A 24,141-nucleotide genomic window follows, 5' to 3' on the forward strand; every position below is an offset into this window, starting at 1 on the left:
CCATGCAGGCGAGGAGGGAGGATCTTCTCCCCCCTCCCCAGAGCCCAGCCGGCCCGGGTGGGGAGACCCCCCCCAGCCCCGCTCCCCCGCCCGTAGAGGGGCGCCCCCCTAGCCCAACCCGGCTGGCCTGGCCGAGCCGGTCCGGGGAGGAGGAGAGGGGGGGGGGGCCGTCCCGGTCCCCGGCTGGGGGGAGGGCCGCTCGGGCCTGGAGGCCATGTGAAGGGGGGGAGGGCGCCGCAGCCCAGCCCAGCCCAGCTGCCTCCTGATTGACTCCCAACTTTCTGCTCCTCCCTTGCACAAACTTTCCCTTCCCTGCGCCCTGGGCTGGCTCCCTCCGTCCGTGCGCGGCGCGGATTCCGGACCGGAGCCAGCCGCGCTGCCCCGCATTCCTGCTGCCCTGTCACCCCCTCCGCCGGCCCCGGCACCCCCAGCCCGCCCGCCCGCCGCCGCCGGCCGAGCGCTCCGCAGCACGGAGCAGGTAAGCGCCGCCCGCTCCCACTCGCCCGCCCGCCTGCCCGGGTTCTTTCTTTGCTTTCCGGCGCTGGGAAAGGCGAGAGGCGCCCGCTGGCCCCAGCTGAGCGCCCCGGCTGGGGGAGGGGGATCGCCCCCATTTCTCCCCAGCTGAGCCCCCTGGCTGGGGGAGGGGGCTCCCCCTGTGGGGCCCACCGTCCCCCTCCCCCCAGCTGATCTCTCTAGCTAGGGAGAAGTCTCCACCAACCCCCCCCTCCCCCAGCTGGGCTCGCCTGCCCTGGGAGAGCCCCACGCTAAGATTAGTTGGGGGGGGAGAGAACAACAGGCCCCTTCCCCACAACCGTCCCTGCCCCGAAAGTGCAGCTGCCTGGGGGCAGCCTCCCCGAGCCCTTCCCACTCCGCCTGGAAGCTTGAGCTGCTGGCAGTGGGGGGCCTGGCTTGGGGAGGGATCGGCCTCTTCGGAAGACTAGAGAGGATGTGGGGGTAGAGCTGCCCCTAGCCCCTTCTCCCCCCGTGGTTGTGGTTTGAGGTCACCCCCTCCCCCCCCGGAAGGCTAGTGGGGGCAAGGGGGTGTGAGTTTCACTCCGTGTTCGTTGGGGTGGCTGGTTGCAGTCCTTGGGTTGTGGAAGGACATTGTATCCAGGGATCTCTCTGCCGCCTCCTCCCCCCTCCTGCGGGGGCTCATTTCCCCTCTGGTTAGTGGGTTATTACATTTTTTTAATCCCAGGATCTCTTCCTTCCCACCCTCCCCCCCAATAATTCAACAGTTTTCAGTTTCAAAACATCCAATCACTCCCTCGGGTGCTGCCTGGGAAGGCTTGTTTTCTGCCCAGCCTCTCACTTGAGTTTGAGTTTTTCAGTCAATGGCCTGTGATAGATTTTCATTTACATTTTTGCTTCCCCTTCGCCTCGGTTGGCTTTGACTGTGTGATTGCTGGATGTACACTTACAAAGGGGTCTTGAGTGCAATATATGACCCCCGGATAGCCTGCGTCGCCCCAATACATTGTGTTATATAAACTGCCTCCAACATGCTGCGGTAGTTCTCCCAAATATTACTGCTTCCCCTCCTGACTCCGGAGGGCATCGTGTGTCTTTTGCAACTGCATTGTGCGTATGCGTGCACAGCACATCCATATCTCACACACACACAGGAAGAGAATATGCTGGTTGTATATTATGCATGTTGTACCTAGTCATACAGTCACTAACGAGTCATTAATTATATGCATAATGAATGCATCACATTTACAATATTTTTCATGCGCTTCCTTTTTCGGGGGTGGGGACGACCCCACACAAAACAAACTTAGTTATGCGACTCTCCAAAATAACATGGTCATTTGTGTGCGTGTTTATGTAGGTAACCCTACAGGCTTGGGTTAACCCTGTGTGTAAACTAGGTTGCATACATGGAGCGGTAACCCCCTTCTACAGGGTACAGTGGATGTCATTTTGGAGTTGGGTGAAAATCAGTATTTTCCGGGAGCTGGGGTTGATGTGTGTCGGGAGGGGGAGAGTGAACGGAGATTTGTGGAAACATGGCTTTGGAGGCGCCCAGCGTTGCTTGTCAAAAAACCCACCTCCACAGAAAATCCAGTTCTGATTGATTAGTTCTGGGCAGCTGACCCAGAGTGCTAATGAATTAACAAACAGGGAAATGGCAAGAGCAGAGGGCAGGGAAGAAAAGAGTGAGGTCCCCGTGGGGCTTCCTTTTGTCTCTCATAAATAAGAGCAGTGGTACATAGGTGGCGGGGCTGGGGGCTGGGCGGTGGCTGTCTATTCCTCCCCCAGAAAAGAGAATCTGATGGTAGTCAGTCTAAAGGGGATATTTTTGAGGCAAGTGTCTATGGCCCTGTCCCCCATCTTGCTGCCCCTCTGAGCAGAGACGTGTGTCATGAGTCAGGGTTTTTAATGCTGCGACAGAGAACTTCTTCCCCTCTCTGCTCCCTCCTGCTTGTGTGTGGGGAGAGAGCGTTTGTGAGGTGGCCAGCGTTTGGGGCTCTGAGGAGTGCTGAGTAGTGCCGGCTGAGGTACTTTGCAATGGAGGTGCTGCCTTAGGGGGAGTCCAGCTTGTAGCCACGTTGCTGCCTCTGTAGATAACTGGTCACGGTTCTGCAGGGACGTATTGCTGGTCGAGCAGGCCCAGACACGCAGGCACTTGTACCGTGCAGAGAATGTCTCTCTAGAAAGCAATAGTGGGTCACCCTTTATGCTGCTGAGTGATAGCCAAGTCCCCTCCCCACCTCCGGCTCTTGTCTTCAGGAGCCGTGTAAAGGCATTTGTGTTGTTTCTCCCTCCAATGTAAACCCTGTTGTGACAAAACATTCATGCTTCTCTCTACACATTCTTCAGAGCTGAGCCTTTCTGCCCTCCTGTGAGATAGGCCGGCATTGGGATCCCCATTTTGCAGATGGGGAAAGAGAGGCACGGAAAGGGGAAAGTGACTTACCCACCGTCACAGAGCAGCTCGTGGGCAGCTGCGAGCAGAACCCAGGTCTGACTCCTAGGCCTGTGCCTTAGCCACACACTGGTCTGTCCTTTCTTCGCTCTTAAAACGGATAAAAGCTAATAAACCGTAATAAAGATAGCGTTACAGTGGATCTTCGGCATGTGCAATGCTTTGTAATCCCGAGAGGCTGGAGCGTAACTCTCCTCCAAAAGAATCAGTAGTATGAAGTTGATATATTTAAGTAGTGACACAATACTAGGTAAAGATAAGGGGTGTGTTTGCATATATCTATATCTTGTATTTATAATATAATCTCTAACCGCTAAGGGCAGGTATCATTCAGCCTCATACCAAAATGCTTTCAAGGAAACCACCTTCTCAGCGCATCACTCTTCACAATAAAGAAACTCTGGATCTAAACTTGAGTGTATAGACGCAGAATGTCAGATCGTAAAGGAGAGCAAGGTTTGGCCAGGCCTTTTTGCCCCTGTGCTTAGATAGGGAGGGAAGTGGATACAAAAAAGAATTAGACCATTCGGGGGGGAGCTTAGCATAGGGATTCAGATCCTTCGACCTCTGTGTCACCTTAACTGAATCCAGCCAAGCTGGCAGTGAGCGACAGCTGCCTCCAGCTGATGGCAGTTTGGTGGCCAGAGTGAAATGAGTTTGATGAGTCTCAGTTGCTGGCAGGACCAGGGTCCGCCACACAGAAACCACCAGTACAGCTGGCAACGAATTGCGCTTGCTGCTTGCCCTTGCAGCAGTGAGCCCGAGGACTTGACGTGCCATGAAGACTGGAATATCTTCTCCTGGCTAGTGGGGGCTCAGGGTTGGTGTGTGCGCGTAGCTTTTTCTGCCGCTGCCCGAGCTGTCTCTGCCCTGTGCAGAGAGTTCTCCGTTTGCCAGGGCTGTCGGGCTGGCACCGAATACGCCTTTAATAAAAATAACTCTGACAAATTGGGTGGGTGGGGGGGATAATCACCCTGTCTGTGCTGGGTATTTCTAGTGCACCCGTCACTACGCCCTGCCCGTCTGACTCTGGTGCTGCAGGCCACGTGCAGAGTTGCTCCCCTGAGCCTCTGCAAATACCTGCCATTTCTTTGTGGAAATCTTGAGTGTCTGTGACTCGCTGAGTGTGCAGGGGGAAGGAGGAGGGGTTTGGCGGAGGTGCTGGCAGGTGAGGAAGCACCAGTGGAGACAGTGGCTTTGTTTGGAAAGGTGCAGACAGCCGTTCCCCTCCCTGCTGTGCTGAGAAGAGTCTCCCAGCAGGTACATCACTTACTGCCTTCTACTAACCTACCCTAAAACCTCGCCAGTCTCCTGATGGAGTGTACCAAGCATGCCCTGTCCTCCCAGCCATCAGAGGTACGAAGCTCAGTCACTGTCTTTTTGATTGCACTGACCGTAAGTAGCGCTGAATGGGAAGCGGCACCTCCTTCTGGTGACAGTCAGAAACTACTGCTGCTGCTTCTGTGGAGACCCAGTAAGGGAGAGGCGCATCTGAAAGCCTAATTGAGGCTGTGACACTCTGATGACAGTGGGGGATGAGGCATCTAGCGATACTGCGGAGAAAAAAAGGTTCCAGCCAATGTGAGAACACACGTTGCTGCACTTCCTGGGAGGTGGGGGTGGAAGTGGGCAATCAACTATAATTAATGCATTAAAAATTAAGTAACCACGCAACGCCTGTCGAACACACGCATCGAACACGAGGCCAGCTGCAGTTGATCCCTTGTGCTGGAATAATTTATAGACCGGGCTGCTCTGAAGAGGAGAGCTGGGCTATGCCTGATTCCTCTGGGCCGGGGTGAGACGTGGATCTCTGCTTCCTCTTTAATGCAAGTTCTTAGTCCCATGGAGGGTAGAGGTGAGTGACATTTGGGATGGGAGGTTCCTGTGATATTTGGGGCACCAGAGGAATACCACATGGGATTTTAGCCCGTAAAATTTGGCCTTCCAAACATGGGCCTTGCTGTGATAATTGTTGTTTATTATTTGTATTGTGGTAGTGCCTTCGAGCCCAGTCATGGATCAGTATCCTATTGTGCTAGGCGCTGTACAAACACAGAACAGAAAGATGGCCCCTTCCCCAAAGAGCTGACAATCTCCTAAAAGTCCCTTTAAGTGTTTAATTAAGAAAAAAAAAAAAAAAAGGGTGTTTTGAGCCTGAACCCAGTGATAAAACCCTTATTGGCTTTAATGGGAGCTAAGCATTAATAACATTGACCAGTAGGAGTCAGTCCTTGCTGGGAGAGGCAGGTGTATGGTGGCTGAAGGCAATCTGATTGAATGACCGACCCCCTGAACGCCCTTCGTTGTTCAGCAGACTCAGACTATCCCAAGCGCACCCGTGACGCTCTCCCACATCGGTTGTGGTAAATTGACATCCACGATGCAGATCTCCAGACAGGGCTAGCTGCACCAAGGGACCGCTTTGCTCTAATGTTAATGTGTGCTGCTTTCCCTGTCTTGGGTTTGAGCCTTCATTTTATAAGTGGCATTATTCAGTGTGGATGCAAAACTTCCCTTGTAATGGCATCTTTCCCCAGACTCGGCCAGCCGGGCACACTTGTATGTCTGAGGTGCTGGAAGGCACCTGAAGTGTCTGAGCACCCAGTGTTGCTCTGTCATGCGTTGATGTTGGCTTATGAAACTTTTTGGACTGAGGAAGGGCAGTTAATGATGGGTGAGAATCCTAAGCTATGTCGTCATTGAGCCTGTAACTCACACGTGGAAAGATGGCCTCATCGCTGTAGCACAAAAGAGCTGGGCTCTGTTTCTGGCAATCCCTTGTTGGATGGCAGCGGAGTAGAGCGAGCTGCTACGGAAGCACATTTCCTAGCCATTTGCTCAGCGCAGTAATGCACGCTGAGCCAGTGAGGGATAGTTTATGAATGACTTGGCTGGGGGCATTCTCTGTCTTCTACTTGGTCTTTCTCAGCCCATCGGGCCATGCATTTGGGGCAGCTGCTCTGAAAGACTATACGTCCAGAATGGCTTTCGTGGGGCTCTACAAAATCCTGCCCCGTCATTTCACGGCTGCCATTTTGGATTCTCCCTCCTGATGGGTGAGATCTGGCACGCAGCGCCTGGTTTTGAACAAGAAAACGCCAAGTTCCTCCCCTCTGTAAAGCCACGTTTAAGCCTTGTCTGTGCTTACGTTGGGCTGAGAGTCAAACAAAGCTCCCAAGCTTTGGACAGAGGCCACGAGCACGCGCTCTTTAGAAGAGTGCATCCAAAATGGCATCTGGGATGTCCCAGGTCCATGCAGACCTTGGAGCACATGGCATCTGGGATGTCCCAGGTCCATGCAGACCTTGGAGCAGCCCTGGGCCTTTCTTGTGGAGCTGCCACTGTTGGAGGACAATAGCTAGGAGGACAATGGCTTTACTGTGGCCTGGTGGGCTTAGCTTTAGGTCTGGACCACGCAGACTTCCTGGAAACGTGAGTTCAATTCTCATTTGGATCAACTGAGCTCTTCACTCTTCCAAGTTACACTAATGAATCAGAGACCACGCTGTTTCCTATGGGTAGGTCTGGGGGAGACCTTAAAAACGGAGGCCCAGGTCTTCAGAAGTATTTAGACACCTGGTCCTGAATTCCTGTCTGCTGGTTGTGGATGTTGAAGTTCTTACTTCCCTAGTGTCCTTGACCAAATTTCCCCCTATTTTCCTTATTATTCAGTGTCCCAGTAGTTGCCCCCACAGTGCCTCAGAGGTGGCTGCATTTCAGTGGGGCTGCATTGGTACAGAGGTACACTACTCTGGGATCCCCTTGGATGAAAGGTGTCAATGAAAAGTAAACTTGATTGCAGTAATTTGTAAAGATTGACCACCCAATGATCTAAATCTAGACAGAGCAAATCCCCTTAACGGGCCCATCTCTGGGCAGAAACCAAACCAGACCAGTTTAACAGCTGTCCTCAAGCTTCGGGCTCTAGGGTACCTTGTGCTGCAAGACTCTGTTATAAAAGTTATTACAGAAGCACCTAGAAGCCCCAGCTGAGATCAGGGCCCTGTTGTGCTAGGGGGTGTATACATTTAGCGAGAGACCGTGCCTGCTCCTAAAATGTACAGTCTGAACAGGCAAGCCAGACAAAGGGTGGAAGGCGAGAAGGTGTATTATCCCCATTTGACAGATGGGGAGCTGAGACACAGAGAGAACAAGTGACTTTTCCAAGGTCATGCAGGGAGTCTGTGGCAGGGCTGTGACAATCCAGGTTGCCCGAGCCTCAGTCCAGTGTCTTAACCACAAGGCCAAAAGCCATGTATGAAATAAACACGATCATTGGAAGCACTGAAAGGCTACGGAACTATAACGAACATGAGATGTTGACTCTTATAGCAGCCTTGATAGCACAGCAGAAGGCCGCACATTGGGAAAGGTAGGCCAGCAAATCACCCTGCTGTGTCTAATTGACTGGGCTAGGCAATGGGCATGCCAGGTATCCACTAATCAAAATCACGAAATAGACTAATGGGATCTGGTCCCTGGCAATCCCAATTAATCTCATGATTGGGCTGGTTGAGGTGATCTGAGTGCATGTCTGTATCGAGATGGGGACAGGTCTCCACCATATGAAGAGGAGTGAAAAATCGTTTACAGTGAATATTTTCGTGCAGACCCGAGAGAGGAAATGTGGAGTTTTTATAGTGCTCACATTTTAAACGTAAAAGCTGTGTGGGACCCAAAGTTTGTCAGCAAAACTCCCATTGTCTTCAGGGGGATCTGGGAGGGGCAGAGCTGGGCAGAGACAAGCAGAAGGAACATCTTACATCTGTGATTTATCAGAAGTGATGTGAATTTATACAGAAGGAGCTGGAGCCAGAACCCCAGATCCAAACACTAGGAGGAATGTCAGATACGGACTCCACCGGTGACCCACGTCTAGAGAGAGGTCAGTCCTAACTTGTAGAACTCCCATTAGTTATCTGAGGATTTGTCTACATGGGAACATGAAGGAAAGTTAATCTGAATTAACTAGGGTGTGAACTTGAAGTGGATTAGTTAAACCACATTAAATCCCTGTGTGGATGCTGTAAATCAGAATTAAAGTGGCCTTAATTCAGTTTAGTTTAATTCACTTTGGAAGGCCTTGTCTACATTACCGATGCTATAGCGGAATACCTGCAGTACTGTAGCTATGCTGCTGTAACCCCGTAGTGTGGATGCAGGCTAAGGTGTTGGAAAGGGGTTTTCTGTCACTATAGGAACTGCACCTCCCTGAGCAGGTGTAGCTAGGTCAACAGAGGCATTCTTCCCTTGACATGCTGTCATAGCTACTCAGGAGTGTGCCATAACTATGTCGACCTAAATTTTAAGTGTAGACCTGCTCTAAGTGAATTAAGTTAAAGCAAATCAAGGCCACTTTAATTCTGAATGATGGTGTTCACAGGTAAGGTTAATGCAGTTTAACTAATCCACTTCAAATTCACACCTTTAGTTAATTTGGATTAATTTTCCTGGATATCCTCATGTAAACATGCCCTGAAACAGCATGTGTGCAGGGGCCTGGTTGTTGGGGCTCTGGGGTTCTTTTCTCAGCTTTGGTATAGATCAGTGGTTTTCAACCTTTTTTTTATTTGCAGACCCCTAAAGTATTTCAAATGGAGGTGCGGACCCCTTTGGAAATCTTAGACATAGTCTGCAGATCCCAGGTTGAAAACCACTGGTATAGGCTTTCCACCTGGTCTCAGACAAGTCACTTCACCTCTCTGTGCCTCAGTTTACCCATCTGTAAAATAGGGCTAATAACCCCTAGCTCTATGGATTGGAGTGAAGCATAACAGTTTCTAAAGTGCTTTGAGATCCTTGCATTGGAGTGCTAAGCATTATTTCTTCATGACTGTCTCCTCCTAGCTCTTTGTAAAATTAGATCCAGCTGTTCACAATAGTCACTGATTTCCCCAGAAGATGTTTTAAGCCTGTAAACTTTGAACAACTCTTAGTTAGTGGAGGATGGGCTGTAATTCTCATGCCAACGAGCGAGCCATTTCTCCCCATTCTCCAGGGGCTGGGAGCTCATATTGCTGATATTTAGGCAACTGCCATTGTATTTTAGTTCAATTCAGCATTAATTTTATTAGTGGGAAGGTCTGGGTGCTTCATAGCCCCACTTCCCACCCCTTACAGGGCAGGGCCTTGCGTGTGGCCTTCTGCTCTGAGTTCCCTCCTCTCTCCCGCTGGGAGACAAATTCCCCACAGCAGCCATGTTTGCTCACAAACGACCTTCCGAGAAAGAACTGGGCAGCCTGAGGCGTCTCCTGTGTTTGTACTGGGATCCTCATCCTAACATAGAGAGCCCCCACAGGAATCCCTCCAGACCCCATCAGGATCAGCCATGCCCACGGGCCAGCAGGACATTTATGGGTCATTCCCTCTCCACCATACACACCCCGCACAGCTCACCTGGGACCTGAGACTTAAGCTATCGCTCCACCAGCTTCCAGCCCCATCTCTAGCTTGCCCACTCCCTGCAGGCTGGGAAGCTGGTGTCGTAGAGCAAAGAGGGAGAGTATGGTGAGGGCAGAGAATCTGTGGTTACTGGGTTGGTTGGATAATGGTGGGCGGGGGGGCTGATGCACTGGATTAGGATCAGTTTAACTATTGGGCCGTGCTCCCTTCTGGAACTCTTTCTCTATTAATAATATCGCCTGAAATATTTTTAGCAACTTACATTTTCTATATAGAGGCACCTCACCCACCACTGAAATGCTGCCACCTCAGCGGTGGGGGCGCAGCAGCTGTTTCAACAGCACAGAGCAGCAACACTGAGTCTTAGGGCAGGAAGTAAAGGAGGTGCTTGCATCCAGTTGGAAGTGTGAAGGGGGAGTTCAGATGGGCAGGATGTAATGAATCAACCCGGAAGTGGGCCAAGACACCAGAGGTAGCATGTCCCTGCTCTTATGATCAAGGCAGTGGGATCTTGAACGTCTGCAAGAGAGCAAGCTCTTTGTTTTACGGTGGCTTGCCCAAAAGATACGTTTTAGCTAGGTGCTTTGGGGCCTGAGAGCTAACGCTGCCTTTATTTCCGCAGGAGACCTGATAATCAGTGTACTTAGCAGGCTTTCTCCTCTATTGGAAAGCTGCAGACATTTTCAGAGCACACTGTGCTGTGAATAGACGCGACTGGGTGAAGTTCTCTTGTGTTGAGTGGAAATCGCTTGGAAGAGCAAGCTGAGAGAGAGGATTTGGTTAAGGCACTAGACGGAGACTTGGGAGATCAGAGTTCACTTTGCAGCTCTGCCACACGCTTCCTGTGTGATCATAGGCAAGTCGCTTCATCTCACGGTGCCATAGTTCCCCAGCTGCAGAATGAGGATGATGATGCTTCCCTTGGCTTGTCTATTTAGAAGCCCTTCAGGATGGTCTCTCACCATGTTTGTCCAGCGAGGAGCGTAGTGGGCCCCTGATCTCAGTTAGGTCCCAGCCTCTCCTGCAGCATGAATAATAATAAGAGCATTACCATCCAGTTTGAGAGATAGATGAATGATTTATACGGGTTTCTTCCTGGAGGATCCCAAGAGTTTAATAAACTATGTACACCCAGCACCCCTGCAGTGCATCCTTGTCTGGGGTGGAGGGTAGCTTCCCTTCAAGACATTGCTGGGTAAATTTTGCCAGGGATTCTGGGGTGACAAGATGTTCTAGTGTCCCTGCTCAGCAGCTGGGATCTTGCTTTTTGGGGTCTCATCAGAAAGACCTGAACCCAGAAAGCCACATGGTTCTCAACTTACTGAGGGGAGGGGGGACAGAAGCTCATTGGAAGTGGGAGGGACAGAGGGATAGAAGGGGGAGTGAAGGGAGTGGGAATGACAGCTGGCTTCAGGGTGAGCAGAAGAGGTCCAGAGGTTCCTACCTGCTCCCTGACCTGATCCTGGGTGCTGCCATGGCTGTTGCAGGCTGCGTTGACCCTGCTGGGATGTGACATTGTGGTTCTGCGGGGTATGGCTATTTCAGACCCGAAACCTGAATGCCACAATGGTGGGAACAGCAGAACTACACAGACCGCCGAGCCAGCCCTCTGGCTGTCAGTCTTCGTAAACATATTCCAGGCTCCGGGCTGCAAAAATATACGTGACCCTGTAGGATGCCCTCTTTCTGTATTAGCTGCCTCCTGGTGGGGATTTCGGTTCTTGTTAGCTTCCTCGCCGGCCCCGCTGCAGAGCGCAGTCCCCTTTGCTCGTTCTGTGCGCGGTGCGAGCTGCCATTCATGAGTCATGCATTTAGCCCTAATTTATGGAATTGCACAGTGCATTGATTGTCCACGCAGGACCCGTTGCCTGTTCCCTATATATACGGTGTGAGGTATATGAAATACATACTCCCATTATGGTTTCTGCCAATGTGTGAGATGATGAAATCCTCGGAACGGGGCTCCCGCAGGCCCTGGGGAAACATGTATCCCATAATGTCATCTGTGTGCAGTGATTCCACGCATGGTACCAGGACAGCGCGCCAGGGGAAAGTGACCTGTAATGGTGGCGAGTGCTTGGCTTTTTCCTTGGCTGCGGAAAGGTGTGAAGGCCATTCCCCATCACAGAGCTGGGTTGGCACGTGTCGGACCAGTGACTGGTGCTCTGGGCTGCTCTGGTTTGGTAAAGTGCTGCTCTCAGATTGCCCGCCGTACCCAGCTATGAAGCAGGGCTGCTGCCTCACGGGCAGCTGTGTCTCCTAGGCACAGGGCGAGGGGCAGTGGTTGCAGCTGCTTCCATGCCGAGGATTAGGTTACACGGGGGTGAAGGGAGAGGCAGCCTGGGACAAGGGAGTGGGTGTGAAAGGACTGGAGCCTTCCTGTTTGCACAAGGGTTATAGGAGTCTTATGCCCCCTCTTTAGACTGGCTCCTTTAAAATCCCATAGCCTGTAGCTTTGCACGGGGTCCGTAAGACACTTTCCCTGCCCCACGGATCGAAGGCCGTGTCTAAGTCACTAGGGAATGAAATTGACACAGGCCATTTTCAAACTAATTTGAGAATCCACACAGGAGTTGGCACCGATTTAGCAACCCAGGTTTAGTTCAGCCAGTACGATGCTGCGTGTCGGCTGGGCCTATGGAAGAGCCTATCTGGGTTCAGTGGTACCAGGATAATCCTTCATGTGGTCACCTGGAGTCCTTTGCCTCCCAGAGCCTCTAAGAGCTGGCCAGAGAACCCTAAACTGGTCCACATCTGTCATACCGAGAATATCTGGGATACCCCTACCTATATACCCAAACCTCTCCCATGATCTTCCTGGTTTCCTTGGCTTATTGTTTTTTTCTGATCCCATAGAAATGGTTGTTTCTAGCATAAGATGTCCTAGCAGGTTGACTTACGGATTTTCCTTTTCCTCTGAATTCCAGCCCCTTCCCAGTGGCTGTTTGGTATGTGTCTGTGGAGTAGCCGTTGTCCATCTTACCTAGGACAGCAAATCCCTAAAGCCAGCTCCAGCCCCTGTATTTCAGGCTGGAATGCATAGTTAATCACATTGGCCAGACCGTGGGCTTGCTGAACTGATTGCCTGAACACTTCCCTGTGGAGACTACTCCTCTGAGTCAACTTCCCTGGTCTCTTCCTTGGGTCTTGTACAGTTTAAGCCTGTGGGAACTCTGTGGAGTTGGCTTTGCTTCTAAGCAGTGCTGGGAATTCAATCAGATTCCTGCCCTTGGAGCCACTTTCCCTGCTTGGATGGGCAGGTACTAAAGCTGCAAGTCAGAGTTGCTGCTCACCATCAGCAAACAGCAAACTGGATTTGGAAATAAAGGTTTAACTTGTAACGATATTTCTCAGCATGCTACTGGCCAGATTACATCCGGTCTAACTCACTCCCCTGGCAATTTCAGCTGGAAACTTCCTGTCCTAACAGCACGCTGTTCAATGGTGTTCCAGAGGTGGCTGCATTTCAGTGATGGGTGAAGTGACTCCAGTATGTAGGGCCTTGATCCTCAGGCTTGCTGAACACCAGAAATACCTGGTGGATGATCCAGTGGGAGTGTCGGGCCTCTTGGGAACAGGCTTACAGTCTGTAAAGGCTTTTGGGCCCAAAGGTGCTATGGAAATAAGATGATCCCATTCCTGGTGGTGGTGGCCCTCTTGGTGACGCTGCCCGTGGAGGAGGCCAGTCTAAGACTTAGTCAGTTTCCAACTAGTTTCATAACCCAGAGAATAATTCGTGCTTTAAAGCTTTTATTTAAATGTTAATCAGTGAAGCTCCTCTCCTGGCTAAGCAAGCCGGAAAGCGAGTGGGCCACCCCACTGCCAGGTCATGTGGTCGCGTTTGAACCAAGATAGCGGTCCCTCTCCCTAACAGGGAGGCTCGGAGAAACATTTGCTTTGCTTTAAAATCACTGAGCCAGAGGCTACAATCCTGGCCTGGTCCTTCCCTGGGCAGATCTTCATTGACATCAGGGGGACTAGGGGCCCTGCAGGGTTTGACCCATTCAAGACACGTTTCCTGACTTGGTGAGAGGTGCTGGGCTGAGTGGAAAGGCCCGAGCCCCATTCCCTCGGCGCTTCAGTTCCCTGGTGTCCTGTCTCTGTGCCTCGCTGGGATCTGGTTGGCACCAAAGCAGATGGTCGGGAGGTGTGCGGCTGGGTGTAGAGAGAGAGCTCATGCCGGGTCTTCCTCCTCCCCTGATTGCCCTGTGTGATGTTGTGGGGTGTAATGGGAACGGAGAAAGCGGAGAGGAGCGCTGGGTCTTGTCTGCAACGCTTTGCAGACCCCTTAGTGCCATCTCCTCAGCAAGAGAACGGTGCATAGCAGGGGAGGAATGGGCTGCTGAGCAAGCACTGGGGTTCTGTTTCTAACTGCCCTTTCTTTGCCCGGTGCCTCAGTTTCCACCGTGTGTGTAACGGGGAGAAGTGTACTTCTGCCCCCCCTGCATAAAGTGCTTTGAGAGCCCTGCGGGGTGGCCCCTATTGGCAAATCGGGCAGGGCAGTGTTTGGGATCTGAGGGTGCCATGCCTGCCCACTCAGGCTGTGGGGTGAGCGTCGGGCAGGAAAGTTCCTCTGTTGGTCACTAGGGAGGAAGCGCAGCTTTGTTGGGATGGGGTGAAGGCGGAGTCATGGCCTAGGGGCTGTGCCCTTGTTTGTAACTGGTGGGTAGGAGATGACCAGTGCGTCTGGGGACACAGGTAGCCTAAAGGGGATGAGATGGACTCGGTCATTGCCGGGGAGACTCAGGCCTGCTCTCTGGTTTGCTGTTGCTTCACCATCCAGCAGTGCTGCATCCCTCGTGGCCTCCCAGCCACGTGGCCTCCTGTGGTTTTCTCGCTCCGATTGCTTCCTGAGCTCCACGCCAGGCCGGAAAAGACAGGAAGTGATAGAGGAAAGGAAATTACTCAGGCTGTCTCGCAAGGGAGCTGGAGCGCAGGGCTGGGAGAGCCCCAGGACTTCGGAGTCTGCACCATCAAGGGTCCTTCAGCATCCATTCCCCTGTCTGTCTGAATGGTGCGGTGGGAAGATGGGAATGCAGGAAAGGAGCATAGATCCAGTGAGGGGAGGGCAAGAGAGACAGGCACTCGCTAACTAGCTTCTTATTGAGCTAAACTTCCCACTGAAACTTTGTCTTTACAGAGCAAAGGTGAGGTGAAGTGCCTCAGTGGCTTGGATTTCTAAGTATCCTCGCAGGGGGATACACCCTGTTTGTGGTGAGTAGTAGAAGTGAAGTCTGCTTCTGGAGCGATGGGAATCCCTAACTATCAAAGGACCGTGCAGCTCGGTAGCAGTTTAGAAAAAATGATCACAAACCTCCCACCCATTAGTGTTGATCTGTCTATGCAGTTTGGTCCCTGTGGAAGAGATGGTTGGGTGGAAATACCTTGGTGATGTGCTCTACTGATGAATACAATGCTTTCCACCCCCCAGGATCCCATACTATTCTTCAAACTAAAGACAGGGATTGCTTTATTCCTTACTGAAATGCAGCCACTTCTGGGGTGGAGGGTGTGATAGTGTTTTCCAGGAGGGGAAGTAGTAAACGGAAACTACTCCCATGGAAACTGCAGGGGGAATTTAGGGTCTGCAGCATGTGGTCACCCAACCCGCGATTAGACCAAGACAGCGGGATTAACACCCTGACTTTTGGAAAAACTGCCAGGGGGCTTTTCATGGCCAAGATTTCTGAAAGGCGGTGTGCTGCCTAGCACTCCACTGAGGCACTGTCGGCTGAATCAGTAACACTGCTTGCAGTATCTGGGGTTTTCTTGGAACTCTCCCACGCGGGTAATCTCCAGCCCAAATTTGTGAGGATAGAGGCCCTAGTGATAGGGAAATGGTGGAATCTCCATCCTTAGAGGTTTTTAAGGCCCAGCTTGACAAAGCCCTGGCCGGGATGATTTAGTTGGGGTTGGTCCTGCTTTGAGCAGGGGGCTGGACTAGATGACCTCCTGCGGTCCCTTCCAATCCTCATCTTCTGTGATAGGGTTTCAGGGTGAGGCTGTGATTGCTGGGTGAAGATCTCCTGGTGAGGGCTGCCCAGGTGGTCCAATCACCACGGGTAAGGATCTGAGATCCCCAGGCTGGCAGCAATACCACATGCTCCATCTTTGAGGAGATCTGAGCACCGGCATTCCCACCCACTAGCACCTCCACCAATGCTTGGGACAGAGGGATGGGCACAGGAGTGGCGTTGGGAACCAGGACGGTGCCTTTAATAACTGTGGCATCACGGGAGCTGCTGGGTTGGGTGTCAGGCAGGTCAGCTCCCACATCCCCCAGCTGGTGTTGACAATTGTTCTCACGCTACAATGGACAAGGTCAACCATTGTGTGTCACGTCAAGATCATCAGACATGGCCCATCCCAGTGACCGGGCCCATGGGCCTTAGAGACAGTGAAAGAACCAGAGAAACTGGCACGTCATTCCCTTTGCTGTTTTGATGTCTTATGCCAACATCCCTTACCACCAAGGATTTTAGAAGCACCCACCTTACACGGACACCTTCTTGTTCCCTGCCACCCCTGTAGGATGGAGCACTGGGGATTCCCTCTCCCTACAGGCTCCTCTGAAACCAATCCATCTCCCCACCCTTCTGAGCTGCACCGTCCCCTCCCTTCCCCTCAGGCTTTGCAGGTGCCACCCTCCCACCCCATCCCTGCCTCTCTCTCCCATTTCCTTCTATGCGCACGGTGGGTCTGTCGGATAAAATGTGTTAACTTGTAGACAAAACAAACGTGAAAGAGCTGGGGCGGGGGGAGGCTGAGAAGCAGCATCATGGAGAATGCCCCCGGCAAGCGTTCTCCTTCCAGAAATTAGAAGCATATTAAAGAAGGCCTCTGCGTGCTTGCAAATTGTTTCCTCCTGTTGGAGTTCAGAACCTGCTTTTGGGGCTGTGCGTTCTCTTGGCTAACACTCTAACACATGGGGAGGGGCTGGAGAGCCGCTTAGGGCCATTACACAGCCGTGCTGTTCAGGAGGGGAAATGTTTGCATTTCTCTCCCCCACCTCCGATGGCTCTGAATTCCAGTAGTGCTGTCTGTCCCGAAAGATCCCAAAGTCCTTCTCGAGCTAGGTATACCTGAGCATTGCTGAAATGCAGCCACCTCTGGGGTGGAATGCGGCTGCTGTCTGGCGGCACACAGCAACACTGCACAACAGCCCTTAGTGGAGGAAGGGAAGAATGAGATGGGGAGTTCTAGCCAATGGGGTGGTGTCGTTTATGTAACCACACTGAAACTGCAGTCAGGTTGCTGGGGTTAACGCCCCAGCTCTTGCAGGAATTGCTGGGGGTCCTTGCTGGAGTGGGCAGGTCCTTGGCTTTGCTGGGTCTCTGAATAAGCGCTCCTTGCATCTGAGCTCCAATGAGGCAGAGTCCCACAATTGGGAGAGGTGACCCTCTTGTCCCACCCCCAAGATTTTAGTTGATTGCGAAGTCCCCAGTGGCAGCTACCCACTCTCCATATCACCTACCTCCCCGAAGTTCCTGCTCGATCCCAACACGGGCTGGTTGGGCTGCAGGTTCTAGGGCTGCATAATCCAAGGCACAGAGACTCCAGGGACCCCTTCTCTCCCCAGCTGTGCCCCGAGTGCTTTCCCCAGCCAGGGCATCTTTGTCTCTGTGCCAGTGCCCTGCTCTCTGGTGAAGTAGTCTAGGGCTCGTGGGCAGCGGCTGGTGGGAAGGTAGCTCTGGTGTGATCGCGCAGGGTATGTGAGTGGCAGGGGCCCAGTGACCACCAGTCTGCTTCCTCCTGTTCCCAAATTGCTATCTGCGTCTCTTCTCAGGGAGAAAGCCGGCCTGCTCCTGATGTTGGGGGTAGGGGGGGACACGACGTCCTCCTTGAGCTACACAAATGACTGGGCCCCACTGAGGGCCCCAGACCCATGGGGATGACCACCCAGGCTCTCTAGTGTGTGCCTGCTCCCTGGGAACGAGGTGTAGCATCTACCGGGACGTTGTCCGTGGGCCTCGTGAGTGCAAGGGAGCTGTGTAAGTACGGCTGGTCCCTTGCGAGCCCCCTCACCTGGGCGCTGAGCTGCCATGGCCATGTGGGATCCAGACAGGCTTTGTCCAGCCCCCTCCCAAACAATGTTCACACCACAAATGATGGGAGCTGCTTGGTGCGTTTCATGGAAACCTCTCCTCGGATTTATGCTTTGGCTGGGACCCGAACACCAGCAGCTCTGAAGGTGACCCATTAAAAGCCTGATGTCCTGGGTGGGGGGAACACACTTGGATTTGGCTGGTGGTTCTGCCCCGGGCCCCCTCTGGATTTCTGCTCCAGCCCAGGGCCTCTCTCCTGTCCTTTCGCTAGGACTCTCTCTCGCCAGCCCCTCTGACAGAGAGCTGTGCCAGGCCTGCAGGCTGCTGCTGCTGCGCTGGAGACTTGAACCTGGCAATCGAATTCCATCCCTCCCCTCCGTGCTATAAATACACACAATGCCGGCTCCCCCAGGACGGGGCCGCAGAGCGAGGGAGCAGGCAGCGTGGGTGGGAGCTCGCCCTGCCGAGCTGCGAAACCTCCCGGCTGGTGTCCGAACCATCTGGGAGCTGGACGCTGCCCCCCTGGCCTTGGCCCTGGGGCTGGGAACGGGCCACTTGGCTAGGTGGGAGAGTTAGTCTTCCTGGCTTCCTGAAGGTCACGGTGACCTTCTCGGGCTCTGTGTACAGCTCCTTGCTCGGGTGCGTGAGTGTATGTCTAGCGTGGCCTGGCCAGGCCTGCCGTTGGACTGCGTCACCTGCTGTGGTCGTGTCTGGTGAACGTCTCCTGGGAGGGGGTGTGGTAGAATTCTCCCCTTAGGAGGTTGTGGCAGCGTAATACACCCTTCCCAGGGCCATGGCTTCCTTCCATCCGTCTCCCCTGTCGGGGGCTGGTTCGATCCCATTTCACTTGATGGTAGTTAGCAGTTCTGTGGTGCCTCTTGTCCTCGAGGATCCCCCTGCGTGATACAAGGGTGTACACGCAGCCCCTCTGAAATGCTGCCACTTCTGGGGAGGAGAGCGACTGGCCCTGCACCAAGGTGAGTGGGAGGCAATCTTCTCCCCCTACTGAACGGGCCCCCTTAAAGCTGTGGTTCCGGCAAACCTCGGTGTGTTGAACGTGGTGCTTAGATTACTAAGGGGTGTGTTTTGGGTCTGGGAGCCATGTGAACAGGTTCTGCGCAGAGTAGGGAAGCTGGTTTCTCCCCTCTGCTCCTTGTCCCTACCCCATACCAGGGGCCCCTTTCACGCAGTGGGTGTTAGACCCTTTCTAACTTCAGGGCCCCTGCTCTGGAGGGACCCCCTCCCTCCCTCACCTAGGCAGAGAACAGCAGGTGGGTGTGAGCCTTTGCCTGAAACTCCCCGCAGGGGGAAATCGGAGTGGAACTTGCAGCCTTGGGTTTTTCCCCCCCCTGGCTTTCTTGTCTTGGAGTGGATTCTGCACCAGGGGAGGTCACGCCCAGGCTGTAAGCTGAAACTTTTTGTCTTTCCAGGTGAGAGGTGCAGCTCGCTGCACTAGCTCCCAGCCAGGAGCCTCCTGTCTGGGCTTGTCTGTGAACTTTTATCCTCTTTAAATGGGCGGCCCGGGCAAAGAAGAGCTCTCCTGTGGGCCCGGCAAGGACTGATCCAGCACCAGCCAGCCTGCTGGGCCCACAGCTGAGGCACTAAGGCAGGAACAGGACGAGTTCTCTGGGCAGCTTCCCTGTATTTCCAGCTTTCCCTTTCTACCCCCCCTTGTCAACGGATCCCTCTGCCTTCCCAACTCTCCGGGAGCAGATCCTGCTTCCACCCCTGCCCCAATACGTCCCCATCCCAGCAGCCAGCTTCCCCTCTTCTCTTCTTCTCCAGCTGCAGGAGGAGCCCTCCTGAGTGTGTTCCAGTGCTATGGCATGGAGCTGGGGAGAGCTTCAGACCAGGATGGATGGAGGATGGTTCCCAATGCTTCCGCCTCTCGTCCTAGTTAATTCCCTAATACAGGAACCCTCTGCTCTCGCCATAGCTCCCGGTGGGAATCCTCCTTCCAGTTCTGCTTGCAGTAAGATGCTAGGTGCAGTGGCTTCTTGGGAGACCTCTCCCCGACAGCAGCGTCCAGAGATGTTCACAGTCTGGCTATGTCATACTTCACTGGTGCAGGCTGGTCTCAGCCCCGATGTCATTGCAAGGAGGGCAGCCCCAGAGATGGAGGGGCTGGCAGGATCCTTTCAGGAGGAGAAAATAAATGCGTAGCTTGAGTTAGCAGTGGCTAAAGGGCTTGAGATACCTTTTCTAAAGTGTCTGCCGGGTGTAATCCCCAAGGAGGGTCACAGGTTGTTTAGAGGGGAGCGAGAAGGTGGAAATAACGAAAGGAGAACGTAGGCTGAATGTCAGGACAGCCTTCCTGGCTATGATCGGTATCAGGAGGTGGGACAGGCTCCCTGGGGAAGGGATGAGGACGCCACCACTTGGGATGGTTAAAAGCAGCCTGGACAAAACCCTGGAGAACCAAGAGCCACCCTGCACTAGCTGCTAGGCAGGAGCTGTGATGGTCTGTCTCTGTCTCTAGCGTCCGGGACTTCCAATGCAGGCAGGGTATGTGAAGGAGAATTTGAAACAAACCGAGCCTATGTCAGAAGACCCAGCTTCTCCCCTGCTTTCAAGCAAACGGTTCCTGGGCCGGGCCCGCTGGGGTGTGGAGTGAGGAGGAGAGGGTCTGGGGGCGAAGTGGGAGGTCGCCAGCTGACGTTGTAGGTGGCCGTGTAATGTGACGGGGGAGGGCTGCTGGGCAAGGGCCATGAGGAGTGAGGGCACAATGGGGTGTTTCCCTCCGCCAGGCTGACTCTCGCTGCCCTGGGCACCGAGGGGGGCTGGGAGGCTGAGGGTCTCGGGCCGGGGTCCTGTTCCAGCAGTTCTCTTTGCTGGTCGTGTTGGTACTTTATAGAGGTGGGTCCGTTGGGGGGATGGGGAAGGGGCAGGTGTTAAAACTGGCCCTTCTGTGAGCAGCAAAGCCAGGGAACAAACCCGCGGGCATGGCTGCCGGAGACAAAGGAGGGGGAGCTCCGGGGCGTGCGGAGCTGAGTGGATCTCGTGTGGGGTGTATAGCACTGCCATCGCTCTGCGGGCAGCTTTGACAATGCATGGCAGCTCTGACCTGCTGCATCCGTGCTCTCCCAACCTACCCTCCCCGTTCTCGTCCCACAGCTGGGCCAGTACAGCCCAGTCTTGATCTGTATTGCTACCTGCTCTGCTGGTCCTGAGCCACTCCTCCATAGCGCCACAAAGTGCACTCTTATTCCTGACCTGCAGCCCCCCTGCTATTCCAGCCCTGCGCTCTGCCCACAGGGAGGTCTCTGTTCAGCGCCTCGCTCCTGACCTGCTGCCCACTGGTTGTTCCAGTCCTGCGCCTCCCCGGAGCAGTGGTGACAGGTCGAGCAGAATTCTGGGTGACTTGGTGCCATGCAGAACAGGTGGGCCCGGGTCACCGTTCCAAACTCGCTTCTACTTCCACCTTAAATCTTTGATTGAGCTCCGGTCTCCGGAGCATTCCTCCTTTCCTCCTTCCAGCCACAGTGCCTTGTGCAATCAGACCCTTGGGCAATGGTGCTTGCTTCTCCAGCTTTTGGAGACAAGGTTTGTTTCTTTTCTGTGCTCTCTTCTCCATCCAGCGTAGATCTTACCACCCTAATACCGATGCCTACCCCAATGTCTCGGCAAAACCCATCTCCCACTCCCTCCCATCCCCGAGTGCTGGGATCAGGTTGCCATCAACTTTGAGCTGTCTTAATATAAGAACAGCCAGACTTGGTCACACCACTGGTCCATCTAGCCCAGTTGCCTGTCTTCCGACAGTGACCAATGCCAGGTGCTTCAGAGAGAATGAACCAAACAGGGCAATTATAGTGATCTGTCCCCTGTGGTCTGCTCCCAGCTTCTGGCAAACAGAGGTTAGGGACACACAGAGCATGGAGTTGTATCTCTGACCATCTTGTCGATGGACCTTTCCTCTATGAACTTACCTGCTTTTTTGAACCCTGTTATAGTTTTGGCCTTCACCACATCCTCTGGCAGTGAGTTCCACAGGTTAAAAATAAGACATGGTGAATTTAGAGTCTACAAGATCATCTCCTCCTGTATCGTATTGTAACCTTGCCCTTGCCTGTAAATAGGGGCATCCCACCCCATCCTCGGCAGGCCTTGTCTTCCTGCACATTACAGAATCTCCAGGGCAAAGTTCCTCTACTAGCTTCCAACCTCATCCATGGATATTTCACCCTCCATCCTCCTGTGTCCCAGCCCTGCAACGTGTTGCTAGCACTCCTCAAACACTGGCCTTCATTCCTTTCCCCACCTCCCCTCTCGCTGTAAAAGTTGCAGAAGATGACCCTGTCATCAGGAATAGCCTCAGCTGCACCTGTCTCCTGAGGCCAGACGCCCAGCTACTGCAAACCGGTGTAGCTCTGTTGAAGTCACTGGAGTTACATCAGTTTACACCCGCTGCGGACCTGGCTCCATGACACCCTCAAGCTGCCATCTCTGCATCCGTGTCTCCCTCCCAGCCTATGACTCCTAAGCAATCTGAGATCAAGGGCATTTCTGCTTTAATATTTGATACACCGTCTATTGTGTTGTCATATCCTATCCTTGTACAGGGCTGTGGGCTCGGATTGAATGGGCCCCTTCCATCTCCGTGGGCCCAGTTCTCCTCTGGTAAAGCAGAACTATTTCCATTACACTCGCCCTGCTCTTCATATGATCACACTCTCTGCGTGCCTCAATTTCCTCCTGTGCTTATTCTTCCCCAAACTCAAGCATTCTCTCCCTCCACTACTGCTGCATCGATAGAGGCCCCATGTGTGAGTCTGGAACCTACCAGCTCCACCTGTGTTGGATGTTGGTGTCTGGGAATGGAATTTGCCACGCCACATGGTTTTGTGTCTTTATTTTTACCTCGATTTTTAAGGAGTGGCTATGAGAACAGGTATGGAGCCAAAGGGAGATGAAGGCAGACAAGAAAACTTGCTCTGAATATAAAATAAAACACTGGAGGGAGAGAGACTATCATGGGCATAACAAGTAAACAGCTGGCATTGATGAACTAGAATACAGTGGGTTAACTATCCCGCCTCTGAGCCCGTGGGCCAGGTCCTGGGTGGACAGCTGTTCTGCAGAGAGTGCAGGTCAGGAGGTGTGCGAGGTGCACATGTGCGTGCGTGCACTAAAATGGCCTTAAAGCCCCCATTCACACCCCCACCCCCAAATCCTGATGTGGCCTTTGTTTAGGGCTGAAGGACCCCACAACTGATGATGGGCATAGCCAGCTCACACTCCCTTTCCTTTGGTCACGCCGCCTATTTGCTACACCAATACCGGCCGGGGGGAGTAGTTCTTTACTGGCTGTGTGCTGCCAGGGGATCCGCTTTACGAGGGGCTGGTCATGTCCGCTTAGCAGAGATGGGGTAGCTATGCTTCTGAGCCTTCTCCACCTCCCCCTTACTTAATCTTTTGGGCTCTGTGTCGGTGTTTTGAGTGAGATGTTTGGTGGCTTACTTATCAGGGCACCTGAAAGTTGAGGAAGGGAGGGGAAAGCAAGAGAAGCAGCAGGGGAGAGAGAGAGGGTAGGAAGAAGGAATGTGGATCCCTGTGGAGGGGTGATGGAAGTAGGTGGTTCTCATGGGCTGTGCTATAACTTATTGGAGCTCCTGGGAGAAGGAGAACGCCCCTGGGAGGCTGGTGCTGGAGAAGGTATCTTCTCCATTCTGAGTGGTGAGGTCACCTTCTCATATGCATGCAAAGAGGCAGGGTGAGGCTTGGATGAGCTCCAGGAAAGAGGGTCGCCGTTGGAGGGGTCTGTCTGAGAAATGGGGACGTTAACGAGATCATGGCATGTTGGTCAAATCTGAGGCCTTTCTGCACATGGAGGGAAATTCTCATCCCGGCCTTTTGCGACAGCCTGGGGGGCTACTTGCAAAGGTCAGCCAGTCTCCTGGCCGTGCTGGGGGGGGGGGGCTGGTCAATTTGGCAAACCAAGCTGTGGGAGCTGCGTTTGATCCTGGGAGGCCCCTGGCATTACCTCCGCCTTCCCCAAGACCAAGTGATGTGGAAGAAGGGAGGTGTGATACGTTTCGCTCCAGCGCCGTCCTCCCTCCCCCACCCCAATCAGGTTAGGCGGCCCGACACCGCTAAAGAAAGCCCAGTGGGGCTGGTTTCCCAATTGTTATTGTGCTCGCTGTTTTGTAAGGGCTGGGTGGAGCCTTGGATTCATCATCTCTTGCGTTTTACGTCAAAGCCACGACTCGTTCGCTGCTTGCCTGCACCGGACCCTTCCTCCAGGAAATGGAATTTCTTGGCTTGGCAAGACACCCTTTCCCCGGTGGCTGCAACTCGACTTGCAGTGGGTGGCTCTTCTTCCGCTTGTCCCCAACTGGGTGGGAAAGGGAAGGGGTGAGAGGGAGCACTCCTCCTCTCTCTTCTTCTCCTTTCCCCTTCCCCAAATCCTCCGAGCTTTGACTGTGTCTTCACCTGAAAGGAAGGAAAGCCCAGGGTGACCTCTGAGATTTTCCCATGAGTGGGGTCAGCATGAGAAGAAATTTGTGGCTACTGATTCAGCCGTAAGCAGCGATGGGAGACATGGGCAATCAGCGTCTCTAAGAGAGGCCCAGTGTCTGCGGGTGTGTTTGTACAGCACCTAGTACTACAGGGTCCCCGTCAGCAACTGCTATAATAGTAACAATGGCTGGCTGGAGACTCGGTCCCAAGTCCCTGGTTAGAGCCTCCGGGGTGGGATCTCCTGGGAACGAGGAGGTTGCCAGACTGGATCTGACCAGGATCTATTTAGCCCAGGATCCT

The 24,141-nt window shown here is 53.4% G+C and overlaps 1 protein-coding gene across 1 annotated transcript in view; it reads left to right on the forward strand.

Annotated features, from left to right (window-relative positions):
• The first annotated feature begins 329 nt into the window (after positions 1-329).
• The window catches only part of TEAD3 (TEA domain transcription factor 3), a 56,193-nt gene continuing 32,381 nt past the window's right edge, over positions 330-24,141 (forward strand). The window contains exon 1 of the mRNA XM_067531456.1: positions 330-478. The gene's annotated coding sequence lies outside the window, so the exon portion shown is untranslated. The remainder of the gene's footprint in view (positions 479-24,141) is intronic.

Source organism: Emydura macquarii, unplaced genomic scaffold, assembly GCF_026122565.2.
Source record: "Emydura macquarii macquarii isolate MOO-44397 ecotype Brisbane River unplaced genomic scaffold, CSIRO-AGI_Emac_v2 contig_3220, whole genome shotgun sequence".
In the NCBI taxonomy this organism is placed as follows: Eukaryota; Metazoa; Chordata; order Testudines; family Chelidae; genus Emydura; species Emydura macquarii.